Raw genomic sequence first — 27,064 nt, 5'->3', positions numbered from 1 at the left:
TATAGGGGGAAAGACAAATTCACCAAAGGTAAGTAGATAACTTTAACTCCTATCTCTCAACAATTTTAATGGACTAATCATACACCACCTCCTAAAAAAACATTCAGCAAAAACAAAGAAGATGTAAGAAATACCACCAGTCATCTTATCTGACTTCTCTAGAACACTATAGCCAACAAATGCATTATATACCTTCTTCAAAATTCATCTAGTAAACCATACACTGGGTTATAAAGCAACTCTCCATACATTTCAAAACATTGAAATTATTCATAAAATCAGTTTTAATCCAGGAATCACATAAGAGATCAATCATGAAATTTTAAAAAAAACATAAAAGCACTACTATAATAGTCTAAAAGATAATAGGACAATTTCCTTGCAGCCTGGGAAGAGGCAAACGTTCCTTAGGACACAAAGAACAGTAAAAATAATGGGGTAAAAAAATCACATTAATTCAAACTTCAAATAATTTAGAACATCTGGTGTTCAAGAAATACTGTTCAGAAAACAAATGGAGGATCAACAGTAGATTAGATGAAACAGGGATCAAATCAGTGATTCAGAGACAAGGTAGCAGAAGAGCAAAAAAAAAAAAAAAAAAAAAAGAAAGAAGAAAAAGAAAATAAATATCAAAAAATGAATCAAAGAGGAGAGTTTAAGGGGTCTCTGGCACAACATCAAGTGTATCAGCATTCATATTATAGGTGTACCAGAATAAGAAGAGATAGAGCAAGGAAGTGAAAACCTATTTTGAGAAATAACGACAAAAAACCTCCCTAACCTGGCAAAGTAAGTAGATATACAAGTTCAGGAAACACAGAGTCCCAAACAAGATGAACCCAAAGAGGCCCACACTAAGACACATCATAATTAAAATGACCAAGGTTAAAGACAAAGAGAGAATCCTAAAGGCAGCAAGAGAAAAAAATTAGTCACCTACAAGGGAGCTCCCATAATCTATCAGCTGGTTTCTCAACAGAAACTTTGCAGCAGAAGGATTGGCAGGAAATAAAGTGATAATAAGAAGAAAACAAAGAAAATCAAAACTATGAATAATAAAATGGAAATAACTACATATATATCAACAATTACTTTAAGTATAAATGGATTAAATGCTCCAATCAAAAGATAGAGTGGCTGAATCAACAACAACAAAAAACACAAGACCCTTAAATACACTGACTGCAAGAGACTCACTTCAGATCAAAAGGCACAAAAAGGTTGAAAGTAAAGAAATGAAAAAAAAATAATCATGAAAATTGAAACAGAAAAACCCAACAGACAGAATCTGGGTAGCAGTACTTGTACCAGACACAACAGAATTTAAAACAAAGACGATAAAAAGGACAAATAACGATTCAGTAATCCCACTTCAGGGCATTTATTTGAAGAAACCAAAACACCACTTCAAGGGATTGTATACATTCATATATCCATTGCAGCATTGTTTACAATAGCTGAGGTGTAGAGGCAGCCTGGGTGTCTGTTGATGGATGCATCGATAAAGAGTAGGTGGTACATATACACAAAGGAATATTGCTCAGCCATGGAAGGGAATGGGTTCTTGCCATCGACAGTGATATGGATGGAACAGGAGGGTACTGTGCTGGATGGAGTCTGTCAGAGAAGGACAGATGCAATGTGATTTTGCTTATTGGTGGAATCTAAAAACAACATAAACAAACAAATAAAACAGAAACAAACTCATACATACAGAGTATATATGAATGCTTGCTAGATGGGACAGGGGTGAGGATGAATGAGAAAAGGAAGAAATCAAGACGTACAAATTGGTTATTACACAGTTGTCATGGGAAAGTAGAGCATGGAATAAAAATGTACAGTTAATAATATTGTAATAACTATGTATGGTGTCAGATGGTTTATCATGGTGATACTTGGTATTAGGTTTACCATGGTGATACTTGGGAGGGTGGTTGAGGGCAGGGTGAAAAAGGTGACAGGACTAAGAAGTACAAATGGGTCAAAATAGTCACGGGGATGTAAAGTACAGCACAGAGAATGTAGTCCAGAATATGGTAAAAACAATGCGTAGCGCCAAGTGGTCATTACACTAGTCAGAGGGATCACTTTTTAATTTATATAAATGACTAACCACTATGGAGTACACATAAAATTAATATAAATTAATGTTGAAGGTGGAAAGAAAGAAAGGAAGGAAAAATAGAAACAAAACAGGGAGGAATGGAGGGAGCAGTGGAAGGATGGAGGGAGAAAAAAAAAAGAAAGCCAAAGTGGACGAAAAATATTTGTAAGGCATGCTGCAAAGTATTTGCGTCCAGAATTCATAAAGAGCTCCTACAACTCAAGAATACGAAGACAACCCAATTTCTAAAAGGGCAAACGTTCTAAAGAGAGACCTCACAATGGAAGACACGCACGTGATCAAGAAGCATATAAACAAGAACACATTACTGGTCATTAGGGAAATGCACAGTAAAATTGCAATGACACAGCAGCATACACAAAGCAGAATGGCTACAATTTAAAAGAGGACAACCAACTACTGATAAGGATGTAGAGTGACAGAAAGGTTCACACACTGTTGGGGGGACTTTAAACTATTACTTGCACCTCCACTTATAGGTATTTACCCAAGAGAAATAAACATATATCTACAAACAGATACAAGAATGTTCACAGCAGCTTTTCATAAGAGTCAGGCAGAAAACACGACACACTGAGTAACTGTACTGATATGAACGTTTAGAACAAGCGAACCCAATAGATGGTGAGAAAAATGAGAATACTGACTGCCCTGGGGCAGGAGGCAATAAGTATTGACTGGGAAGGAACATGAATGAATTCTCTGCAGGACTGGAAATATTCCACAGCTCGGCAGGCTTTGGGTTACACAGGTGTAAACATCTGTCCAAGTCATTCAATGGTACACCTAAGAGTTTCACAATTCACTAATGTAAATTCTTCCTTAATTTAAAAAAAAAAAGAATACATATTTAACTCTATTTCCAGCAATCTATGCTGAAGTATTTGGGGATGAAGTGTATTCACACCTTAAACTTAGTTTGCAATGCACCCAAAACATTTTATATATATATATTTGGTAAAGCAAATAAAACAAAACATTAGAATCTAAGAGCTGAGAACATGTGTGATGTGTGTCCACTGCACAATTTTTTCAACATTTTTCTGTGTGAAAATTATAATCAAATCTTGGGGGGGGGTGACCAAAAAACAACAGACACATTTGGTTATTTCTGTAGGGATGTTTCTTCCCATCAACAACCACTAGTCTTATATTCTTCCCTTTAGAGCCTCATAACACGTGGACACCTCAGCTGAATAACCTAGTTCTCACGCCAATACCTTAAGATTAGACATACTGCTTCTTTACATATTGACCTTGAACAAACTCTAAATTTGATTCCTTGTCACACAGATTTTGACTTGGTGGATCAAAGAGGTGTCCCAAAAATCTTGGAAAAACAAAGCCAACCACTGAAATTGTATGCTTACAGATACCTCAACTGGAACACAACCATCATAAAATATTGGACGTACTATATATTAACTTTATACCTGCACATGGGTTGTCTCACATGAGGTAGACACTATTGCTTGGATGAGAAAACTGAGGCACAGAGATATATGACCCAATACCATATAGCTGTTAAATAGCAGACATCTTGCAGACACAAGCTAAATATACCTAGCATTCATATCTTCATTTTAAAGAGAAGGAAGTTGCCTTTTCCATCTCCCACTGCTGCAAGGAGAGGCACTGTCGCCAATCTGCACATCTACAACGGATGGTTGTGCCCAATTGCTCCAGCTTCCTGATCCAAAGGAACTAGCCAAGGATTACAACATACATATGATGCCATGAGGTGAGACTGTTGTAGTCTCCCCTAGAATTTAAAGCAAATTGAACAACTGTAATTCCAAAAAGGACTCCACGCGCAGCAGACAGGCAAGAGTAAGAGACGCGCAATTGAAACCATTTAAAGGTAGGCAAATTGGGTGAGTCGGGGAAGAGGGAAGGGGGATGTTGGGAGACTCAGGCCTAAGAGATCAGGAGCAGACCAATCTTGGAGCTCAGAGCTCCCTGCATTTTGGACATACCACAGCCACAGGAGAGGGAAGGATTTGGACTGCTAGCACTCCCCTTAGGGCCCACATCCCGCCTTAGGGATCAGCATATGACAGGCTGAACCCAACACTCACTGCAGAGACCTCAGAGCAAAGACTGAGGGAAGAAGTGAGAAAACGGTGATTTAAACCTTAACTGCCAGGAGGAGGATAGAAGACATAGGCATGGAGCCTAGCTGACCCCATCTTACCCTTCCAGTGCTCATAGCCACCAATCCTCCCAGTGCTAGAAGCTGAAAGATATCATTGTCACATCAAAAGAACAGAATATTTGCAGTTCTGAAAACTGCGGACCCACAGCCAGGGAATGTTGGCCCAAGTAGTATCGGCAAAAGGGAGGGAGCTTGGTTGCATCATTGGTTGTGCTAGTGGTCTCCACCATTGCTCAGAGGCACCTCTCACAACCCACTCTGCCCCAGGCCCACCTATCTGGGCAGATCCCTGCAGGGGTAAACAGAGCCACTGAGACACAAGCTGAAATAAATGAATAAATGAATGGGATTATATCAAACTACAAAGCTTCTGCACAACAAAAGAAACCATCCAAAAATTAAAGGGGCCACTAACCTAATGGGAGAAGATTTTAGCAAACAATGTCTCTGATAAGCAGCTGATATCCAAAATATATAAGGAAATCGTACAACTCAACAACAACAACAACAAAAAATCCAATTAAAAAATGGGCAGAGGACCTGAAGAGACATTTCTCCAAAGAGGACATACAAATTGCAAATAGACATATGAAAAAATGCTCAACATCACTAATTAGCAGAGAAATGCCAATAAAAGCCACAATCAGATATCACCTCACACCTGTTAGAATGGGTATCATCAATAAGACAATAATAACAAGTGTTGGAAATGTTGTGGAGAAAAAGGAAGGCTCATACACTGTTGGTGGGAATGCAGATTGGTGCAGCTGCTATGGAATGCAGTGCAGAGGTTCCTCAAAAATTAAGAATATAATTACCAAATGACCCAGCAATCCCTCTCCTGGGTATCTTCCCCAAAATTATGAAAACATTTATCCATAAAGATATATGTGCTCCTGTGTTCACTGCAGCTTTATTCATGGTGGCCAAAACATGGAAACACCAAAGTGTCCTTCGAGAGATGATTGGATAAAGAAGATGTGGTATATATACACAATTGAATACTATTCTGCCACAAGAAAAGAGGAAATAATGTCATTTGAGACAACATGGATGGATCTTGAGATTATTATGCTAAGTGAAATAAGTCAGACAGAAAAAGTAGAGCTCCAAATGATTTCATTGATACGTGGTATATAAAATTGAAAACGACAAAGGAACAAGACAGACAAAAGAAGAAACAAAAATTTATAGACACAGACAACACTTTAGTCCTTACCAGAGCTAAGGAAGGTGGTAGATGAGGGTAAAAGTGATCGAATATATGGTCATGGAAGGGGCATTGACTCTGGGAGGTAAGCACACAATGTGACATATAGATGATGTACTACAGAATTGTACACATGAAACCTATGCAAATTTACTAACAATTGTCAACTCAACAAAGTGTAATTAAAAAAAAAGGATCAATCCAACATACAGCACTGAGCCCAATATTCTGATAGCCGGCAACTCCTTCCACTACAACGGGCTGATTCACCGCAAGAATATGGACCTGGAGCTAGGGGCCAACCTCAGAGGTGTGGTGGTCGTCATGAAGTGGAGATCTAGCCAGTGAAAGCCATCCACCTCCTACATGAGGACAAACATCAACACGAAGGCTCGGGCCCCCCTCAGCAGAATCCGGAACATGATCCCCAAGACAAGTACTGCTGAGGTCTGCGCATGGCCGACACCCACAGTGCCAGTGCCATCCTGCACAGCCAGGAGCCAGGGACACTGAAGAGGAAGCAGGCTCGCCCCACCCAGGGCTCCTGAGCAGCTACCCGAACCCAAAGCAGTAAAACATAAAGCATCAGCTGACTTTCTCCAAATAAATAAATAAAATTAAGAGAAGGAAGCTGCTATACAAAGAGGTTACTTTTATCACCATCACTCACACCACTAAGTGACAAGACTGTACCTGACATGATGAAACAAGCACTTAAATCTCCTGAAACCCAGTCTTATCATATACTACTTATTTATTCTCCATCAGTGAATATTTTCATTATAGAAACGAGGTTGATATAACAGGAGAGGAAAAATGACAATGTTTAGTGACTGACACTGAGTTCCAACAAAGGGGGGGGGGACCCAGATAAGAGAAGAGGGTTCTGGGGGTTAAAGGGTTTTAAAACTCCTAACAGTTACTATACCAGGTAGTGGGAGCAAAATCATCAAGAAATATTTAACCACCACCAACCCCAAAATGTCTCAATTCAGCAAAATCAGACTAAATACAAATCTGCGAAATGGCTAACACTGAGCTGTAGGTACCAACCAGAGATTCACCTAAAGAATTATATCTCAGGAATTATAGTTCAAACATTAGAATTGCAGGGAAATAGACAAAACTTACAACTCTGTCATCAGGCAAACACCAAACCAAGCTGATTTTTTCCATATGCAGAGATAAACTTTAAAAAGGCAAGGCCACACATTTTAGGGAAAAGTATAAAATCTCGTCTGAAGTACAAATTCATGTTACGTTACTTGATACTAATTTTCATATGTAAACAAGGTAAGACAAATAACCCATTTCACAAATGTAAATGTGTCTACATAAAGAGCTTTAATGACAAAAGAAAAGCGATTTGCTAAGAAAACTACAAAATTTTATACAGGTTATGATCAATAGCATTCAAGACACCTTCTTTGAAGATATTACAATACATGGATACATTCCCTCCTTTTGCAACACTCCAGGCCAGCAACAAGTACAAACTAAGGGAAAAAAAGACCCTCAAGACCAGTAACTGAACCAAGGCCTCCACATAAATATCACAAGAGGGCCCTATGGTAGAAAGTCCAACCCGCCAAACCACTCATGACTCTGTCAGTCAGAGAGTCCCAATAACAAAGGTGCTAAATAGAAAAAGAGGAGATGAAGAAACTGAAAAACAAAGACCTCCATCTCTAAATAAGCCAGCAAAGGAAAATATCAATAGACATGAAGAAAATGAATACTAATACATGCCACAATTTGAATCTAAACATGAGTTTACCTTCAACAGAAACTGTTACAAGATTTCCTACTTAAGGTCTAAAAATTTAATTCTAAAAACCTCACACGTTAATGAGGAAGTCACAAATGAAACTTAATTAGACACAAATGACACATAAAAGCACTATGAACCAAAACTTAAATGACCCAGCTAAGCTGAAATTCCTTTACAAAAAGACTGAAACGAGACCTGGGTTCACCTAAAATTAGGGAGAAAACAAATAAAAACGTACAGAAAGAAAGGATAAATTAAACAATCTACAGTCTACATCATTTTCAGACTTTTATGTTGAGAGCATATAAAGGACTCGCCCTAACAAAAGAAACAACCCATGCAAAATAATGGATAAAGAAAGAGAAAACCCAAGTGGCAAAGAAACTCACAAAAAAAAAAAAAAGAAATTTTTCCCTTCCGTAGTAAACAACACAACGCAAAATGAAACTCCACTGGTGTGCCGCTTCACTGACATCACAGCGGCAAAAGTTTAGAAATAAACAAAATCAGTACTTTATGGACAAGGAACAGCAGAGCTACGCACCGTCATGTGGAAGTGGGAAGCTGTAAAACTACCTTGAAGAGCAATGAGGCAACACATCACAGATCTGAAGGTGTGTATGACCCCCTATAATCCAACCCCATTCCTAGATAAAGAGCCTACAGAACAGACGGCACCTTGTCCAGGGAGCAGTGCATGTACATTCCCCTCAGCACGTATTAGGATGCACTCTGCAGAATGGATTGTGGGAAATCTTCCTACTGGATAAATATATAACAGTGAAATTGAATAACCCGGAGTTACCTTTTATGACACTGACAGGTTGAATAAATCCTATGAAGAAAAAGGCAAGGAGATGAATACACACAATATTAATCCATTTAAAGACATTTCAGAAATAAGCAAAACCTAATTATGTAATAATATTCTGAGGGTCAAATAGTTTCAGTTGCAATTCTGTTTGGACGAATTATGGCTTTTAGATGATAATCATAATTATAGGTGCTAGGTTAGGTTTTCTGTGTTGTCACAGTGAACATGACTTAAAATTTAAAAGCCTGGTAGTTTAAAACACACACACACACACACACACACACACACACACACAATTTGAAGGGACTGTTTCAGTGGCAGGTTAATCTTGTGCTGGGTCACCCCAAAGCCCACCCCTCCACACCTCCCATCCCCACCACAGCGCACCAAGGCCTTTAATAAACATCAACAGTATTGACTATATAACCTACCTCCTCCTCTGGGGGTTTAGTTACCACAATGTGTGTTCTCTCCCATTTCATCTTGCCACCTCCACTATCTACTCCAGAAGATAAACCATTGGTTGCAGATATACTGAAATTTGGGGGAGAAAAACCACTAAGCAAAAAGAAAAATTAAAGGAAATTGAGGCAACTGATATATTACTCTGCTCCATAATTTGTGAACTGATTACCTAAAAATTAGAGAACTACTAACAAGAAAATAAAGGTACAGCTGAATGTGATTTTAAAAGCTGATAGATTTCTTTGTGTAAAAGGCTCTGTTTTTCAAATTTACTTAATCTTCAAAAAGCCTAATGTGAATCAAATATAAACCTTACAAATTCAATATAATGTTTAGCTATAAAGATGACAATACCTTTCTTGTTGTTCTCTGTTTTGTCCTGGTGTCATATATTTTTCAATTTCCAGTCTACAAAAAAATGAACACACCATATTTAAATGCTTGCTTATTTGTTTTCTTTTCCATAACAACACCCTTCTGTCTGTGAGATTTAATATTTGGAATCAGGAATTTCATGGTGCTCACTTAATGAATCCTAAACTTGGTAACTTATACCCTGCTTTCTGAATGGTACACAAGTGTAAGGGTGTAATTACTTGCACATAAAATGTCACTGAGCAAAACTGTGCTTTAAATAAAATGGTAGTCTACAAACTTAATTCACTACCAACTATAAAAAGACTTTTACTTATGTTCTTATGGCCTATTAAACATACAAGCAAACTGAGAAAGACATTCCTTTTCAAATGATTCCCTGAAACTGAGGAGCACCTCCATGACAAGGAAGCAGGATTCCCTGGAGAAATAACTGATTTAGACAGGGAGAAAGTAGCATCCTGCAGTATTAATTTACAATGTGACTCTTGAATCAAAAAACCAAGCAAGATTTGAATCCCAGCTGTGCCACCAGCCAGCCATGCGACTTGGACCCTAACAGCCCTAAGTACCAATCTCCTAGTTGATGAAAATGAGGGGAAAAATAATAGACCAAGTGGTGGTATTAACATGAAACATAAAGTGATATGTGGTCATGGCATATAAATCAAACATTTAATAAATGTCTTTTTTCATGAGTTTGGTTAACTGCCTTGGTTTTTAACCCAATATAGCAAAGGCCACCCCAAGTCTCACATGACCCAGATTAACCACAAACAAAACGAGTTCCACTTCTGCTATTGGTGGAGTAGCTGGTATCTGCCCAACACTCTGACATAATAATTACAAACTCTGGCCAAAATATTAAAAACAAACATCTGAAAATGTTAAAGTATAATTCAAATCAAGAAGAAACTGGAGGGGAACCATCTGGAAGAAAAGAAAAGCATTGAGTGACCTTCCTATTCTCTTTTGAGCTGGGGCCTCGGGACACTTGAAATGCACAGAGGAAACAGCAAATGTGTTGGTTGAAGAATCAGAGGACACACTAAGTGACCACAGCAGCTCGAAAATGACAGGAGATGCATGACTGAAGAGCCACAGAAGGGGAGTCCCGATCTGCATGGCAGCTGCCCGAATACCTGGCAGACCTGTAACTACATGAGTGGAAGATGGACGGACACCCAACAGCCAACTCAGACTAAAGTGTCTCGGCTGCTGCCCACCACAGAGGAGACAGGATTTGAGTTCAGGTAAGTTCACTGCCACCAAAACAATCTGAATAACATCAAATGGATGCAGTTTATTATACATAAACCACACCTCAGTACAGTCAACCTCCCCCCAAAAAAGGAAAATAAAGACAGTTTCAGATAAAAGAAATCTAAGAGAATCTGTTTCCATGAAACCTGCTCTACGAGGTCTTCAGGCTGAAGGGAAATGAGACCAAATAGAAATGCAGATTTCAAAAAAAAAAAAGGAGACTATGTGAGAAGACATTAAAAAAAACCACATTGCTTTTCTCTAAACTTCTTTAAAATACACATAACTGCATACAGCAAAGATTATATGCTGTGGGATTATAGTCTATGTATCTCAATGAAATAGAAATGACAAGTACGGCACAACCAAGGAAAGGGGGTAGTACATCAAACTATAAAAGTGCAAGATTCTTAAATTTGTACAGGAAGTGGTACAAGATAAACACAAAGTAGAATGTAAAAGAGTTAAGGACATGTATAGCAATCCCAAGAGGAACCACAAAGATTGAGATAAGAAGTCAAAAAGTAATTAAAACAATTTTTAACAGGTAGGTATTTATCCAACCATATAAATAATTTCATTAATTACAAACATTCCAATGAACAGGCAGAAAGATAAGAAGGAAAGAAACACATATGTGCTGTCTCCAAGAGACTTATTTTAAATATAAACACACAGGTTGAAAGTAAATGGATGAAAAAGATAGAACCTGCCGTAAGAAGCGTTATTCTAGTAATAGAATGGCAGGCTATATGAATACCAGATGAAGTAGATTACAAGAAAAAGTATTATTTCAAAACACTTAAAAAAAAATACAGTCAGTAATAATAACAGGGCCACATCACCGAGGAGCCATAATAAATGTAAGGTGCATGCTGTCATGAGGGTCTCAAAATACATGAAGAAAAATTGACATAATTAAGGGAAAAAGACAAATTCACCAAATGGAAAGCTGATAATATTAACTCCTATCACTCAATTTTAAAAGATTAACCAGTCACCACCCACAAAGAAAAAAAAAACAAACAAAACATCAGCAAGAACAAAGACAGTGTAAGAAATACTATCAGTTATTTATCTGACTTCTAGAGGTCAAAATACCCAATAACTACACAATATAACTTCTTCAAAACTCATCAAGCACATCATACACTGGGCTATAAAAGGAGTCTCGAGATGTTTTAAAATATTAAAGTCATGGTTAAGTAGGAATCACAATAATACACAGATCACATGAGAAGTCAAAGGAATTTAGAGAAAACATAAAACCATCCCTAAAATCTTCTAGAAGATAACGCTGGAGAATTTCTTTGCAGCCTGGGAAGAGGCAAAGTTTTCATAGAATACAAACAACAGTAGAAATAATGCAGAAAATACATGAAATAGGGACTTCATAAAATGTACAACATCTGCTGATCAAGAGATAATATTAAGAAAATGAAAGTCAAGCCAGACTGGGAGAAAAATATTTGTAAAGCCTGTATCAGACAAAGTACTTGTGTCCAGAATGTATAAAGAGCCCCTATAATTCTATAATAAAAAGACAATTCAAGTTATTAAATGGCAAATGTTCTGAAGAGAGACCTCACAAAGCAAGACATGCACGTGGCCAAGAAGCACATAAACAAGAACACATTACTAGTCACGAGGGAAATGCACAGTAAAATTACAATGACACAGCAGCATACACAAAGCAGAATGGCTACAATTTAAAAGAGTACAACCAACTACTGGTAAGGATGTAGAGTGACGGAAAGGTTCACACACCTTCAAACTATTACTCGCAAGTCCACTTGTAGGTATTTACCCAAGAGAAATAAACATATGTCTATAAAGAGATACAGGAATGTTCACAGCAGCTTTTCATAAGAGCAGGGTAGAAAACACTACCCACTGAGTAACTGCACTGATATGATCATTTAGAACAAGCAAAACTAATAGATGCAGGGATAAATGAGAACACTGATTGCCATGGGGGGGGAGACAATGAGTATTATTGACTGGGAAAAAGCATGAGTGAATTTTCCGCAGGACTGAAAATGTTCCACACCTCGGTAGGCTTTGAATTACACAGGTGTAAACACCTGTCCAATTCATTCAGTGGTACACCTAAGAATTTTACAATTCACTACATGTAAATTCTTGCTAAATTAAACACACAATACATATTTAATTCTAGTTCGAACAATGCATGCTGAGTATTTGGGGGTGAAGTGTGTTCATACCTTAAGTTTAGTTTGTAATACACCCAAAATATAATGGGATGGATATTCATTTGGTAAAACAAATACAACAAAATATCAGTATCTGGGTGCTGGTAATATGTTTGTCCACTGCACACTTCTTTCAACATTTCTTCTGTGTGAATTTTATAATCAAATCTGTGAGGGAAGAAAAACACCAAAAGACATATTTGGTTATTTCTGTAGGGATGTTTCTTCCCCTCTCCAATGACTAGTCTTAGTTTCTTCCCTTTAGAACCTTATAACACCTGGACACATCAACTGAATAACCTCGTTCTCACGCCTACTCCTTAAGCTTGGACATACTGTTTCCTTATATATTGACCTTGAAACAACCCTAAATTTGATTCCACCATGCTCACCCAAATTTTGACTTGGTTGATCAGAAGTGGGTCCCACTAAGCTGGCAAAAAGAAAGTCTATAATTGGGTGCTTACAGAAACCTCAACTGAACACAACCACCGAAAATGTGGGACTTACTATATGTTAACTTTATAATTCCTTTACTTGGGTTATCTCACATGAGGTAGACACCATTGCTGTGCAAGAGGAAACTGAGGCATGGAGATATATGGCCTAATATCCTGTAGCTTAAACAGCAGACATCCTACAGACACAAGCTAAATATACTTACTATTCACATCTCCAAGTTAAAGAGAAGGAAGTTGCCCGTTCTGTCTACCGCTGCTGCAAGGAGAGGCGCTGTCACCATGTTCACGCATCTGCAACGGAAGGCTGTGCGCAACTGCTCTAGCATCCTGATCAGAAGGAACAAGCCTACATACAGCACTGAGCCCAATAATGTGAAAGCCTGCAACTCCTTCCGCTGTAACGGGCTGATTCACCGCAAGAATATGGACCTGGAGCGAGGGGCCAACCTCAGAGGTGTGGTGGTCGTCATGAAGTGGAGATCTAGCCAGTGAAAGCCATCCACCTCCTACATGAGGACAAACATCAACACGAAGGCTCGGGCCCCCCTCAGCAGCATCCGGAACATGATCGCCGAGGTCTGCGCATGGCCGACACCCACAGCGCCAGTGCCATCCTGCGCAGCCAGGAGCCAGGGACACTGAAGAGGAAGCAGGCTCGCCCCACCCAGGGCTCCTGAGCACCTTCCTGACCACAAGCAATACACCATAAAGCATCAGCTGACTTTCTCCAAAGAAAGAAAGGAAGGAAGGAAGGAAGGAAGGAAGGAAGGAAGGAAGGAAGGAAGGAAGGAAGGAAGGAAGGAAGGAAAGGAAGAAGTTGATGTATAAAAAGGTTACTTTTACCAAGGTCATCCACGCCACTAAGTGGCAGGGCTGTACCTGACCTGATAATATCAAGCATTTAAATCTCCCGAATACCAGTCTCATCATATACCACTCACTTATTCTCTATTGGTAAAAGCCAACGGGCCGTTTAAGGAAACTGACCAGGGCTTGGGAGGTCTATGGCTGGAGCTGGGCTTCCTGTTACTCTCTAGTCCCAACTTCCTGTAAAACTTTATGGTTCTAACTTCCTGTAGGAGGTGTTATAAGGGAACCTTCTTGAGAGAGCACTTGTTTTGCACGTGGATAATGGCCCGAAAGTGTGTGTTCCCACACTGCTGTGCTGGTTTTGTTTTCTTATCCCCAGTGAACTCTTTTTTTTTTTTTTTTTTTTAAGGCTGGCACAGCTCACAGTGCTCCATATGAGGATCAAATCGGCAAACTTGGTGCTATTCGCACCATGCTCTAAACAACTGAGCTAACTGGCCACCACCTGAATAAACCCTTTTTTTGATGAACTATCTAAAAGGTTATTTTTATCCAATTAACACTATCAATGAACATTTTCATTATAGAAATGAGATTGACATCACAGTAGAGGCAAAATGACAATGTTTAGTGACTAACAATCCCTACAGAGGAAGGGAGGGGACCTAGATAAGAGAGGAGGTAAGATGGGGGGGGGGCGGTGTAGAGGGTCATAAAGTTCCTGACAGTTACTATACCTGATAGTAAGAGCAAAATAATCAAGAAACAGTTAAGCACCACCACCACGCCCCAAATGTCTCAACTCAGCAAAATCAGAATAAACACAAATTAAATTAGTGAAATGGCTAACATTGAGCTACAGGTGTCAACCTGAGATTCAGTTAAATAGTTATATTTTTAAAAATTGAAACTGAAGGAAAATAAGCAAAATTTACAAATCTGCACCAGGCTCACACCAAACCAAGCTGATGTTTTTCTCCTAAAGAAATAAACTTTAAAAAGGCAGGGCCGCACATTTCAGGGAGAAACATAAAAACCTGTCTAAAGTACAAACTCATGTTACATCAGTTGATACTAATTTCCTTACGTAAACAAGGTAAGACAACCCATTTCACAATGTAAACATATGGACATAAAGACCTTTAATGACAAAAGAAAAGTGATTTGATAAAACTACAAAATTTTATGCAAGTTATAATGAATAGCATTCAAAGTGTTACAATACATTGGTACAGTCCTTTCTTTGCAACGCTCCAGGCCGGCAACAAGTACAAACTAAGGGGGAAAAAAGACCCTCAAGACCAGTAACTGAGCCAAGGCCTCCACATAAATATCACAAGAGGGCCCTATGGTAGAAACTCCAAACTGCCAAACCAATCATGACTCTGTTCAGTCAGAGTTCCAATGACAAAGGTGCTAAATAGGAAAAGAGGAGATGAAGAAATAGAAAAACAAAGACCCCCAACACTAAATAAGCCAGCAAAGGAAAATACCAATAGATATGAAGAAAATCAGTATTAATGCATGCCACAATTTCAATCTAAACATGATTTTACCTTCAACAGAAACTGTTACAAGATCTCCTATGTAATGTCAAAAAATATACTTCTAAAAAACTCACGTGTCAATGAGGAAGTCACAAATGAAATTTAATTAGAAACAAATGACAAATAAAAGCAAAAGCACTGTGAACCAAAACTTAAATGACCCAGCTGAGCTGAAGTTGATTTATAAAAGGACTAAAAGGAGACCTGTGTTCAGCTCAAAGTAAGGAGAAAACAAATACAGTCACCTCTAGAAAGAAACATTAAATTAACCAATCTTCTGTTAGTCTGTATCTTTTGCAAATTTTTATTCAACATACATGGAGGACTCTTCCTGATAAAAGAAATAACCTATGAGAAAAATGGATAAAGAAAGAGAAAAACAAATGACAAAGAAATTCACAAAAAAATGTCTCCCTCCATAGTAAACAACAAAATGCAAAATAAAACTCCAATGGCATGCCACTTCACAGACATCACATGGCAGAGGAGACATATCAGTAAAATATTACCGCAGGTAATGTCTGAGAGCTTATTGCCTATATTTTCTCCTAAGGGTTTTATGGTTTCAGGTTTTATGTTTCAGTCTTTAAACCATTTTGAGTGTATTTTTGTAAATGGAGTAAGAAGGTGGTCCATTTTCACTTTTTTTCTCTTTTTTTGCTTGTATGAACATTGGACAATTAAGTTTGCAAACTCATCCTATAAAAAGTGCTACATACCTCATTGCTGAATATGACTACAGTCACCTTTGAAGTACTCCCCTTGAGAAGTTATGCACCGACACCAACGCCTGCAGTCCACCCTTCAAACCAATTTTGGAAGCCTTTTTCTGGAATGGCCATCAGAGCTGTCGTCTTATTACCCTTGATGTCCTGAATGTCATGAAAATGTTTTCCTTTCAATATTTCCTTCATCTTTAGGTAAAGAAAGAAGTCATTTGGGGCAGATTAGGTGAGCAGGGAGGGTGTTCTAATAAAGTTATTTGTTTACTGGGTAAAACCTCCCTCACAGGCAGTGCTGTGTGAGCTGGTGCATTGTCATGATACAAAAGCCATGAATTGTTACAGAAAAATTCTGGTCGTCTAATCTTGTCATGCCGCCTTTTTTAGCATTTTGAAGTAGTAAACTCAGTTAACTGTTTGTTCAGTTGGTACAGATTCACAGTGATAATCCCTCTGATATCAAATAAGGTTAGCAACATCATTGCGACTTTGGCTGTGAACTTAATTGTCAGACCTCATATCTGTTCTATTTTCTCAGCACTGTTTATTGAATAGACTGTCTTTGCCCCAGTGTAAATTCTATTTGTCGTAGACTAAATGATCATACTGGCATAGGTTTATTTCTGGGCTCTCTTTTGTTCCGTTGATTTACGTGTATGTGTTTATGCCGATACCAAGCTGTTTTGATTACTATGGCCTTGTAGTATAATTTGATATTAGGTAGCATGATGCCTCTAGCTTTGTTTTTCTTTTTCAAGATTTCCATGGCTATTTGGGGTCTCTTATGGTTCCATCTAAATTTTAGGATTATTTGTTCTAGTTCTGTGAAAAATTCCGTTGGTATTTTGATAGGGATTGCATTGAATCTATAGATTGTCTTGGGTAGTATGGACATTTTAACTACATTAATTCTACCTAGCCATGAGTATGGTATATGCTTTTATTTATTTGTATCTTCTTTAATTTCTCTCTGTAATGTCATAATTTTCTGAGTACAGGTGTTTTACTTCCTTGGTTGAATTTGTTTGTAGTTTTTTGTTGTTGTTTTTTTATGTAATTTTAAATAGGATTTTTTCTAAATTTCTCTGATAGTTTGTTATTGGTACAGCAAGTGCAAATGATTTCTGAATATATATTTTGTATCCTGGCTCTTTATTAAGTTCATTTGTCAGTTCTAATATTTTTTGGTGAAATCCTTGGTGTTCTCTACATATAGTATCATGTCATCCACAGGTAATGACAGTTTTACTTCTTCCTTTCCAATTTGGATGCCTTTTACTTCTTTTCCTTGTCTGATTGCTGTGGCTAGGACTTCCAGTATTATGTGGAATAAAACTGGTGAAAGCGGGTATCCTTTTCTTGTTCCTAATCTTAAGGGGAATACTTTTAGATCTCCCCATTGAGCATGATGTTAGGCATGGGTTTGTCATATATGGCCTCTATTATGTTGAGGTATCCCTGTATTCTCCCTTTCCTGAAAGTTTTATTATAAACAGGTGCTGAATTTTGTCAAACATTTTTTCTGCATCTCTTGATATGATCTATGATTTTTCTTTTTCTTTTTATTTTTGAAGTGTTTCACATTAAGTGATTTGCGAATATGGAAACAATCTTGCATCCCAGGAATAAATCCCACTTCACTGTGGTGCATGATCTTTCCATGTACTGCTGAATTTGTTTGCTAATATTTTGTTGAGGCATCTATATTCATCAGGGATATCCACCTATAATTTTCTTTTTTTGTAATGTCTTTGTCTGGTTTTGGAATCAGGGTAATGGTGGACTTGAAGAATGAGTTTGGGAGGCTTCCCTCCTCTTGAATTTTATGGTATAGTTTGAAAAGAATAGATGTTAATTCTTTTTTGAATTTTTGGTAAAATTCACTTGTGCAGCCTTCTGGTCCAGGTCTTTTGTTTGTTGGGAGCTTGTTGACTACCGATTCAAACTTCTTAGTAGTAATCCGTCAGTTCAGATTTTCTGTTTTTCCTTGATTCAGCCTTGGAAAATGTTATGCTTCTAGGAATTTACCCATTTCTTCCTACTGTCCAGTTAGTTAGAGTATAATTTCCTGTAGTATATTCTGAAAATTGTGTGCATTTCTGTCCAGTGTGTTGTAACTTCCCCTCCTTCATTTGTGCTTTTATTTATTTGGGCCCTCTCTATTTTTCTTGATTAGCCTGGTTAAAGTTCTGTCAATTTTGTTTATCTCTTCAAAGAAGGAGCTCTTGGTTTCGTTTATGTTTTGTATAGTTTTTTAGCCTCTATTTTGTTTGTTTCCTCATGATTTTTATTATTTCCTTCCTTCTACTCACTTTGGACTTTGTTTGCTGTTCCTATTCCCGTTCCCATAGATGTAAAGTTAGATTCTTTATTTGAGATTTTTCTTGTTTCTTGAGGTAAGCCTTCATGGCTACAATTAGCCCTCTTAGGTCTGCTTTTGCTGGGTCCCACAGATTTTTGTCAGTGTCCTTTCATTTTCATTTGTCTCAAGATATATTTTGATTTCTTCCTTGCTCTCGTTGTTAACCTCTTCATTGTTTAGTAGCATGTTATTCCTTGTGTTTGAGTGTTTTCAGTTTTTTATTTTTGGAAACAATGTCTAGTTTCATACCACTGTGGTCAGAGAAGTCACTTGATATGATTTCAATTGTCTTGAAATATTGAAATTTGTTTTGTAGCCCAACATGTGGTCTATCTTGGAAAATGTTCCGTGTGCACCTGAGAAGAATGTATGTTCTGCTGCTTTGAAAATACCAGTTAAATCCATCTGGTCAGTGTGTCAGTTAGAGCCGCAGTTTTCTTGTTGATATTCTGTCTGGAAGATCTGTCCATTGGTGAAAATGGGATGTTAAAGTCCCCTATTCTGATTGTGTTACTGTCCATCTTTACCTTTATGCCAGTCAATATTTGTTTTATATATTTAGGTGCACTTATGTAGGGTGCATAGATGTTTACTAGGGTTATGTCCCCTTATTGGATTGATCCCTTTAACATTAAGTAATGTCCTTCATTGTCTCTTATTACAGCCTTTCTTTTAAAGTCTATGTTGTCTGACCCAGCTGTTTTTCCATTTTCATTCGTGTGAAATATCTTTTTCCATCTCTTTACTTTCAGTCTATGTGTATCTTTGATCTGAGGTTGGTCTGTTGTAGACATCATATGTAAGGGTCTTCTTCTCTTATCCTTTTACTACCCTCTACCTTTCGATTGATTCATTTACCATTTATAATTAAAGTGATCATTGATAGATACAAGTGATGGTCATTTTATGATTCACATTTTTTATCTTCTTTCCTTTGTTTGTTTTCCCCCTTTTCTTCAAGAAGTCTCTTTAACATTTGCAGTACTGGTGTGGTGGTAATGAAATCTTCAGCTTTTTCTTGTCTGGGAAACTCTATATCTCTATTTTAATTTTGAATGATAGCTTTTCTATGTAGCCTTGGTTGTAGGCCCTCGTTTCTCATCACTTTGAATATGTCCTGCTACTCCCTTCTGCTCAGCAAATTTCTGTTGAGAAATTAGCTGACACTCTTATGGGGGCACCCTGGAAGGAAACTAGTTGCCTTTCTCTTGCTGGTTTTAGGATTCTTTCTTTGTATTTAAACTTTTCCATTTGAATTATAATGTGTCTTGGAGTGGGCGTGCTTGCTTTTATCTTGTTTGGTACTGACTGCGCTTCCCAGCCTTGCAGGTCTCTTTCCTTCTCCCAGTTAGGGAAGTTTTCCTTTTTTATTTCTTCAAAGAGGTTCTCCATCCCTTGCTCCCCCTCTTCTCCTCCTGGAAGTCCTATGATGTGACTATTATGCTGGATGTTGTCCCAGAGGTCCCTTAAAATTTCTTCTTTTTTTATTCTTTTTTCTTCTTCTGATTGGGTATTTTTTTCTACTTCGTCTTCTACATCACTTATTCAATCCTCTGCTTCATCTGATCTGCTGTTGATTCCTGCTAGTGTATTCTTCACTTATTGTATTTGTTATTTCTGTGTGGTTCTTTTTTGTGGATTACATGGCTGTCTTTATGCTTATTATATTGTTGATGAAATTCTTACTATGTTTCTTAAGCAGTATTATAACCAGTATTTTAAACTCTGCTCTGGTAGGTTGGTTTCTTCCATTTCCTTTAGTTCAATTTTGGGAGGTTCCTGCTATTCTTTTATTTGGGACATGATTCTTTGTTTCCTCATTCTGGCTGCCTCTCTATGTTTGCTTCTGTATATTAGATAGATTTGCTATGTCTTTCTGTCTTTGCTTGATTGCCTTATGTAGTATGTGTCTTTTGTGTCCATGACACAATCTGCCTGGTCACCTATGTGTGTGTTCTAATAGTTTCCCTTGAGTGTGTTCTTCTGTTGTAGGTGAGCCTTGATAGCTTTTGGAACTTCAGTGGGTGAGATTGACTTCCAGGCTCATTGACTGAGACTAGACTATGACCACAGTGAATGAGCTGCTGTGTTGGGGCTGACCCCTGAGAGGGGTATTTGCCCCCACAGGCGCTGTGCCTTTTGAGACCCCCCGTTAGGGTGACACTTGTGGGTGTAACCCGGTAGTGCTCAGGTATGGATTGAAGTTGGCCTCTGGGAATGTTGTTTTTGGTGTCTGTGGGTGGGGGTTCCTGTGTAGGCTAATGTTAGCCTTGCCTATTACTGGCTTACTGGTTACCTGGTAGGAGGTACAAAGCTATTGTGGTTGGCTCCTGCCTCTAGTGGACCTAAATGTGTGAGGCCATGGCCTCTCTGTGAACCCAGGCTGGCTGCCATTAGTAGTCAACCTCAGATAGCTTAGCAAAAGGCCCTGGGTTGCCTAGGCCTATTGCCACCTGCTTGCTGCCCATAAGGCTGAGCCTTTGAGACAGCTTCTTTAGATGTATTTGCCAAGGTGGTGTAGTGAGTGTTGAGAGTCCCTTCGGTGACGCCTCACTAGCTTGGTGGGGCAGGGATTCTAGCAGATCAATGTTGTCTGAGATTTGGTCCTTTGATGGAGAGTTCAGCATACATCAGATGGCGCCCTCCTGTAGGCTACACGTGAGGCAAGCTCCCCACAATCATAATAACTTCTGTCCCTTCAGCCCTCACTCAGGAGCCACACAACTTAGTCTTTCCCCATATATATCTGGTGCCTCCCAATCTGTCATGCATCCGCTGTAGAGCACATCAGTGAGTCTGTGCACCTGCCCTTTAAGATGGCATCTATATTTCAAGCTGGCCTCCTGTCACTGGGATAGGCTGAGAGAATCCTGGCTGATTATCACTGCTAGGTGTCATGGGATATCGTCTTCCTGACACAAGAACCCTGGGCTGGAGAGCCTAGTATTGGGCTGGGTCACCTTACTATTCTGGGAGGGACCTTCTCCAGTAGTGTCCATCCCAGTGTTCAACCACTATCTCTGGGTTTGGGGTCAGCCCATTTTGTATCTCCGTCCCTCCTACCAGTTGTGATGTGGCCTCTTTTTAACATCCTTAGTTATAGGGCTTCTGTTTAACTAGTCTTCGAATGACTCTTGAGGTTGACTGTTGTACAATTTAATTGTGACGTAGTGTGACAACAGGAAGTGGCACACAGTGTTTACTTATTGCACTTTTTTGGACCTTTTAACAAGTGGTCCTTATTTATTTATTTATTTATTTATTTATTTATTTATTTATTTATTACAGCATAGTGAAAGAAAATGAAGCACAAAATGGAGGAAGAGAACAGTGCAACTGAAACAATATAGGTGTACACACTGTCTCTCTGACAGAAAAGAAGTCTACCTATACTGAGTACTTGTCCAAAAGAATCCATGGATCATCTTATCACTCAAAGATGTTCTTTCCTCTGTATTCCTCACATCAGCCGTAAGGGCATTAGCCGTTTGTTAAACTGAACCCCTTAAGCTTGTATTCATCCCAAACATTATAATAGTCAATTAACATATCTCCCATACATCACCTCCATTCTTTCATGTACACAATTTAAGTCTTATCATTTTAGTTATTCTGAGATCCTTAAAACTGTTCTCCCCATTTGGAGTCCAACTGCCTTGTCTTCACCAGGCCAATGCCTAATTACACATTAATTCTTAGCTCAAACATAAATTCCTTAGAGAAAGCCTTTGATAATCCTTCTTATTCATGGTCATAATACACTATACTTCCCCTTTGCACCACTTTGAAATGGTGTAAATGATTGTGTATATATGTGTAATTTTTAAACCTGAATTCATTTTCTGTTCGAAGAGCACATCTAGGATATTACATTACATTTAGTTGTTGTGTCTTAGGCTCCTTTGACCATCACATTATCTCAAACTGTAATTGTTTTTGATGTCTCACAGTTTTTTTGGTTTGTTTTGTTTTGTTTTAATTAAAGTTTATTGGTGTGACAATTGTAGTAAAGTTACATATATTTCAGGTGTGCAATTCTGTATTACATCATCTGTAAATCCCATTGTATGTTCACCTCCCAGAGTCAGTTCTCCTTCCATCAACACAAATTTGATCCCCTTTACCCTCATCTACCACCCCCCTTCTTTCTTACCCTCTGGTAACCACTAAACTATTGTCTGTGTCTATGAGTTTTTGTTTGTCTTATTCTTTTGTTGTTTTTGGTTTATATACCACATATCAGTGAAATCATATGGTTCTCTCCTTTTTCTGTCTGACTTATTTTGCTTAGCATTATAATCTCAAGATCCATCCATGTTGTCACAAATGGTTCTATTTCATCACCGTTTACCGCCAAATAGTATTCCATTGTGTATGTATACCACAACTTGTTTATCCCTTCATCTATTGAAGGACATTTTGATTGTTTCCATGTATTGGCCACCGTAAATAAAGCTGCAAAGAATATTGGAACACATTTGTCTTTATGTATAAATGTTTTCAGATTTTTGGGGTAGATACCCACAACAGGGATTGCTGGGTTATATGGTAACTCTATTCATAATTTTTTGAGGAACCTCCACACTGCCTTCCATAGTGGCTACACCAGTCTGCATTCCCACCAACAGTGTATAAGGGTTCCTTTTTCTCCACAGCCTCTCCAACGCTTGTTAATATTTGTCTTGTTGATGATAGCCATTCTGACTGGAGTGAGGTGATATCTCGTTGTGTTTTTTATTTGCATTTCTCTCATGATTAGTGATGTTGAGCATTTTTTCATATATCTATTGGCCATTTGTATGTCCTCTTTGGAGAAATGTCTCTTCAGGTCCTCTGCCCATTTTTCAGTTGGGTTGTTTGTTTTTTTTGTTGTTGAGTTGCGTGAGATCTTTGTATATTTTGAATATTAGCCCCTGATCTGAGGCAGTGTTTGCAAAAATCTTCTCCCATTCAGTTGGTTGTCTCTTTATTTTGTCGATCATTTTTTTGCTCGGCAGAAGCATTTAAGTTTGATATAGTCCCATTCATTTATTTTAGCTTTTACTCCCTTTGCCTTTGGAGTCAAATTCATAAAATGTTCTTTGAACCCAATGTGCATAAGTTTAATACCTATCTTTTCTTCTATGCAGTTTATTGTTTCAGGTCTTATGCTTAAGTCTTTGATCCATTTTGAATTAATTTTCTTACACAGTGACAGATAGCAGTCCACTTTCATTCTTTTCATGTGGGTTTCCAATTCTGCCAGTACCATTTATTGAAGAGGCTGTCTTTTCTCCATTGTATGTTTTTTGCTTCTTTGCCAAAAATTATCTGTCCATATTTATGTGGTTTTATTTCTGGGTTCTCAATTCTATTCCATTGGTCTATGTGTCTGTTTTTCTGCCAATACCATGCTATTTTGATTATTGTTGCCCTGTAGTACAAGCTAAAGTCAGGGAGTGTGATACCTCCAGCATTGTTCTTTTTTCTCAAGATTCCTTTGGCTATTCGGGGTCTTTTGTGGTTCCATACAAATCTGATGATTTTTTTTACCTACTTCTTTAAAAAATGCCATTGGGATTTTGATGGGGATTGCATTAAATCTGTATATTGCTTTGGGTAATATGGCCACTTTAACTATGTTGATTCTTCCAATCCTTGAGCATGGAATGTCTTTCCATTTCTTTGTGTCTTCCTCAACGTCTTTTAAAAATGTCAGAGTTTTCAGCATATAGGTCTTTCACGTCCTTGGTTAAGTTTATTCCTAGGCATTTTATTCTTTTTGCTGCAATTGCAAAATGAATTTTTTAAATTTCTTTTTCTGAGATTTCATTGTTAGTATATAGCAATGCAATGGACTTTTGTGTATTGATTTTGTAGCTGGCAACTTTACTGTATTCGTTCATTGTTTTTAATAGCTTTTTGGTGGATTCTTTAGGGTTTTCTATATATAGCATCACGTCATCTGTAAAGAGTGACAATTTAACTTCTTCATTCCCAATTTGAATGCCTTTTATTTATTTATCTTGCCTTATTGCTCTGGCTAGGACTTCCAACATTATGTTGAAAAGCAGAGGTGATAGGGGACAGCCCTGTCGTGCTCCTGAACGTAGAGCAAAGGGCTTCAGTTTTTCACCATTAATTATGAGATTAGCTGAGGGTTCGTCATATATGGCCTTTAATATGTTAAGATATTTTCCTTCTATACCTATTTTATTAAGTGTTTTAGTCATAAATAGTTGTTGTGTCTTGTCAAATGCTTTTTCTGTATCAATAGATATAATCATATGATTTTTGTTCTTTATTTTGTTTATGTGATGGATCACATTGATGGATTTGCAGATGTTGAACCACCCTTGTGCCCCTGGGATGAACCCCACTTGGTCGTGATGAATAATCTTTTTAATGCATTGTTGCATTCGAATTGCTAGAATTTTTTTAGGATTCTGCATCTGTATTCATCAGAGATATTGGTCTGTGGTTCTCTTTCTTTTGTGTTGTCCTTACCAGGTTTGGTTTCAGGGTAATGTTGGCCTCATAAAATGAGTTAGGGAGTACGTCTCTTCTTGAATTTTTTGGAAGTGTTTGAGCAGGATTGGCATTAGATCCTCTTTGAAGTTTGGTAGAATTCACTAGTGAAGCCATCTGGTCCCGGACTTTTGCTTTTGGGAAGGTTTGGGATGACTGATTCAATTTCATTACTGGTGATCGGTCTGTTTAGATTTTCCAGTTCTTCATGGTTCAGCCTTGGAAGGCTATATGTTTCTAAGAACTTGTCCATTTCTTCTAGGTTATTGAATTTGGTGGCATATAGTCCTTCAAAGTATTCTTGGATGATCCTTTGTATTTCTGTGGTGTCCGTGTATACTTCCCCTTTTTCGTTTCTGATTTTGTTAATTAGTGTCTTCTCTCTTTTTATCTTACTGAGCCTAGCCAAGGGTTTGTCAATTTTGTTCATCTTTTCAAAGAATCGCTCTTCGTCACATTAATTTTTTCTATTGTCTTTTTGTTCTCTATTTCATTTAGTTCTGCTCTGATTTTTGTTATTTCCTTTCTTTGGCTGACCTTAGGTTTCATTTGTTCTTCTTTTTCTAGTTCTTTAAGGTGTAATGTGAGGTTATTTATTTGGGATTTGTCTTATTTCTTGAGATAGGCCTGTAATGATACAAATTTCCCTCTGAAAACTGCTTTTGCTGCAGCCCCAAAATTTTGGTAGGATGTATTTTCATTGTTCTTTGTTTCTATGTATTTTTTTATCTCTCCTCTAATTTCTTCTTTGACCCAGCTGTTCTTTAAAAACATGTTGTTTAATCTCCATGTATTTGTGTTTTTTCCTGCTTTCTTTTTGCAGTTGATATCCGATTTCAAAGCCTTGTGGTCAGAGAAAATGCTTGGTATGATTTCACTCTTCTTAAATTTGTTGAGGTTAGTTTTATATCCCAATGTATGGTCCATCCTTGAGAATGTTCCATGTACACTAGAAAAAAATGTATGGTCTGCTGTTCTACGATGAAGTGCTCTATAAATGTCCATTATGTCCATTTCATCTAATGTGTCATTTAGGGCTGCTATTTCGTTATTTATTTTCTGTTTGGATGAGCTATACATAGCTGTCAATGATGTAATTAGGTCCCCTAGTATAATTATGTTTTGGTCAATTGCTCCCTTTAGTTCTGTTAGTAGTTGCTTGGTATATTTTGGTGCTCCCTGATGTGGGGCATAAATATTGATGACTGTTACGTCTTCTTGTTGTATAGTCCTCTTTACCATTATGAAATGTCCATCTTTGTCTCTTGTTATCTTTTTCACCCTGAAGTCTCTTTCATCTGATATCATTATGGCTACACCTGATTTTCTCTGGGTACCATTTGCTTAGTGTCAATTTCTACCCTTTCACTTTGAGTCTATGCTTGTCCTTTTAGCTGCGATGTGTCTCTTGGAGAGAGCATATGGTTGGGTTTAGATTGTTGATCCAATCTGCTACTCTGTGCTATTTTATTGCTGAGTTCAGTCCATTTACATTTAGGGTGATTATTGATATGTGAGGATTTCCTATCATTCTATCTTTAGTTTCTCGTAAGACTGTGTCGCCTTGGTATCTTTGCCTTTTTGTTGTTGTCTATTATTTCTGTGTGGTGGTATTCTATGATGTTTCCCTCTGTTTCTTCTTTTATTTCAGTACATATTTCAGTTCTGGATTTTTTTTTAGTGGTTACTATAAAGTTTATATATATAAAAAAAGCTTCACATGGAGAGTATTCCATTTTCTTCAGCATGCTTCCTTTCTCCATTCCCATATTCTGGTTCAGGCCTTTACTCTCCCCCTTTTTAAGTTTTGGTTGCCACTTATTGTCCCTATTGATGGTGGTCGAATAACCTCCTTTAGTATTTCTTGTAGTGCAGGTCATATATTAGAAAATACCCTCAGTTTCTGTATGTCTGGAAAGGTCTTTATTCCTCCTTCATATCTAAAGGATATCTTTGCTGGGTATATTATTCTTGGCTCATAATTTCTCTCTTTCAAGAGTTTGAATATTTGATTCTACTCCATCCTGGCTTGTAAAGTTTCTGCTGAAAAATCTGATGACAATCTAATGAGCTTTCCGTTGTAGGTTACCGTCTTCTTTCCCCTGGCTGCCTTGAGGATTCTTTCTTTGTCATTAATTTTTGACAGCTTCAATACAATGTGCATTGGAGAAGGCCTGCTGGGGTTGAGGTAATTAGGTGTTCTATTTGCTTGTTGGACTCGAGGATCCAGTTCTGTCCAAAGGTTTGGGAAGCTCTCA

The 27,064-nt window shown here is 37.9% G+C and overlaps 1 protein-coding gene and 2 pseudogenes across 1 annotated transcript in view; 2 read left to right on the top strand and 1 right to left on the bottom strand.

The window, feature by feature from the left end:
- Window positions 1-6,044, top strand: part of LOC148755743 (large ribosomal subunit protein eL28 pseudogene) — a 28,784-nt pseudogene extending 22,740 nt beyond the window's left edge.
- Window positions 1-27,064, bottom strand: part of LOC148755741 (nuclear pore complex protein Nup153-like) — an 85,237-nt gene that overhangs the window by 49,457 nt on the left and 8,716 nt on the right. The window lies entirely within an intron of this gene.
- Window positions 13,138-13,535, top strand: LOC148755742 (large ribosomal subunit protein eL28 pseudogene; annotated as a pseudogene).

The sequence above is a fragment of the Rhinolophus sinicus genome, chromosome 14 (genome assembly GCF_057876585.1).
Source record: "Rhinolophus sinicus isolate RSI-liver-muscle chromosome 14, RSI-T2T, whole genome shotgun sequence".
NCBI lineage: Eukaryota > Metazoa > Chordata > Mammalia > Chiroptera > Rhinolophidae > Rhinolophus > Rhinolophus sinicus.
The sequence above is the reverse complement of the archived record's forward strand: the minus strand, read 5'-3'. Positions and strand labels throughout refer to the sequence as shown.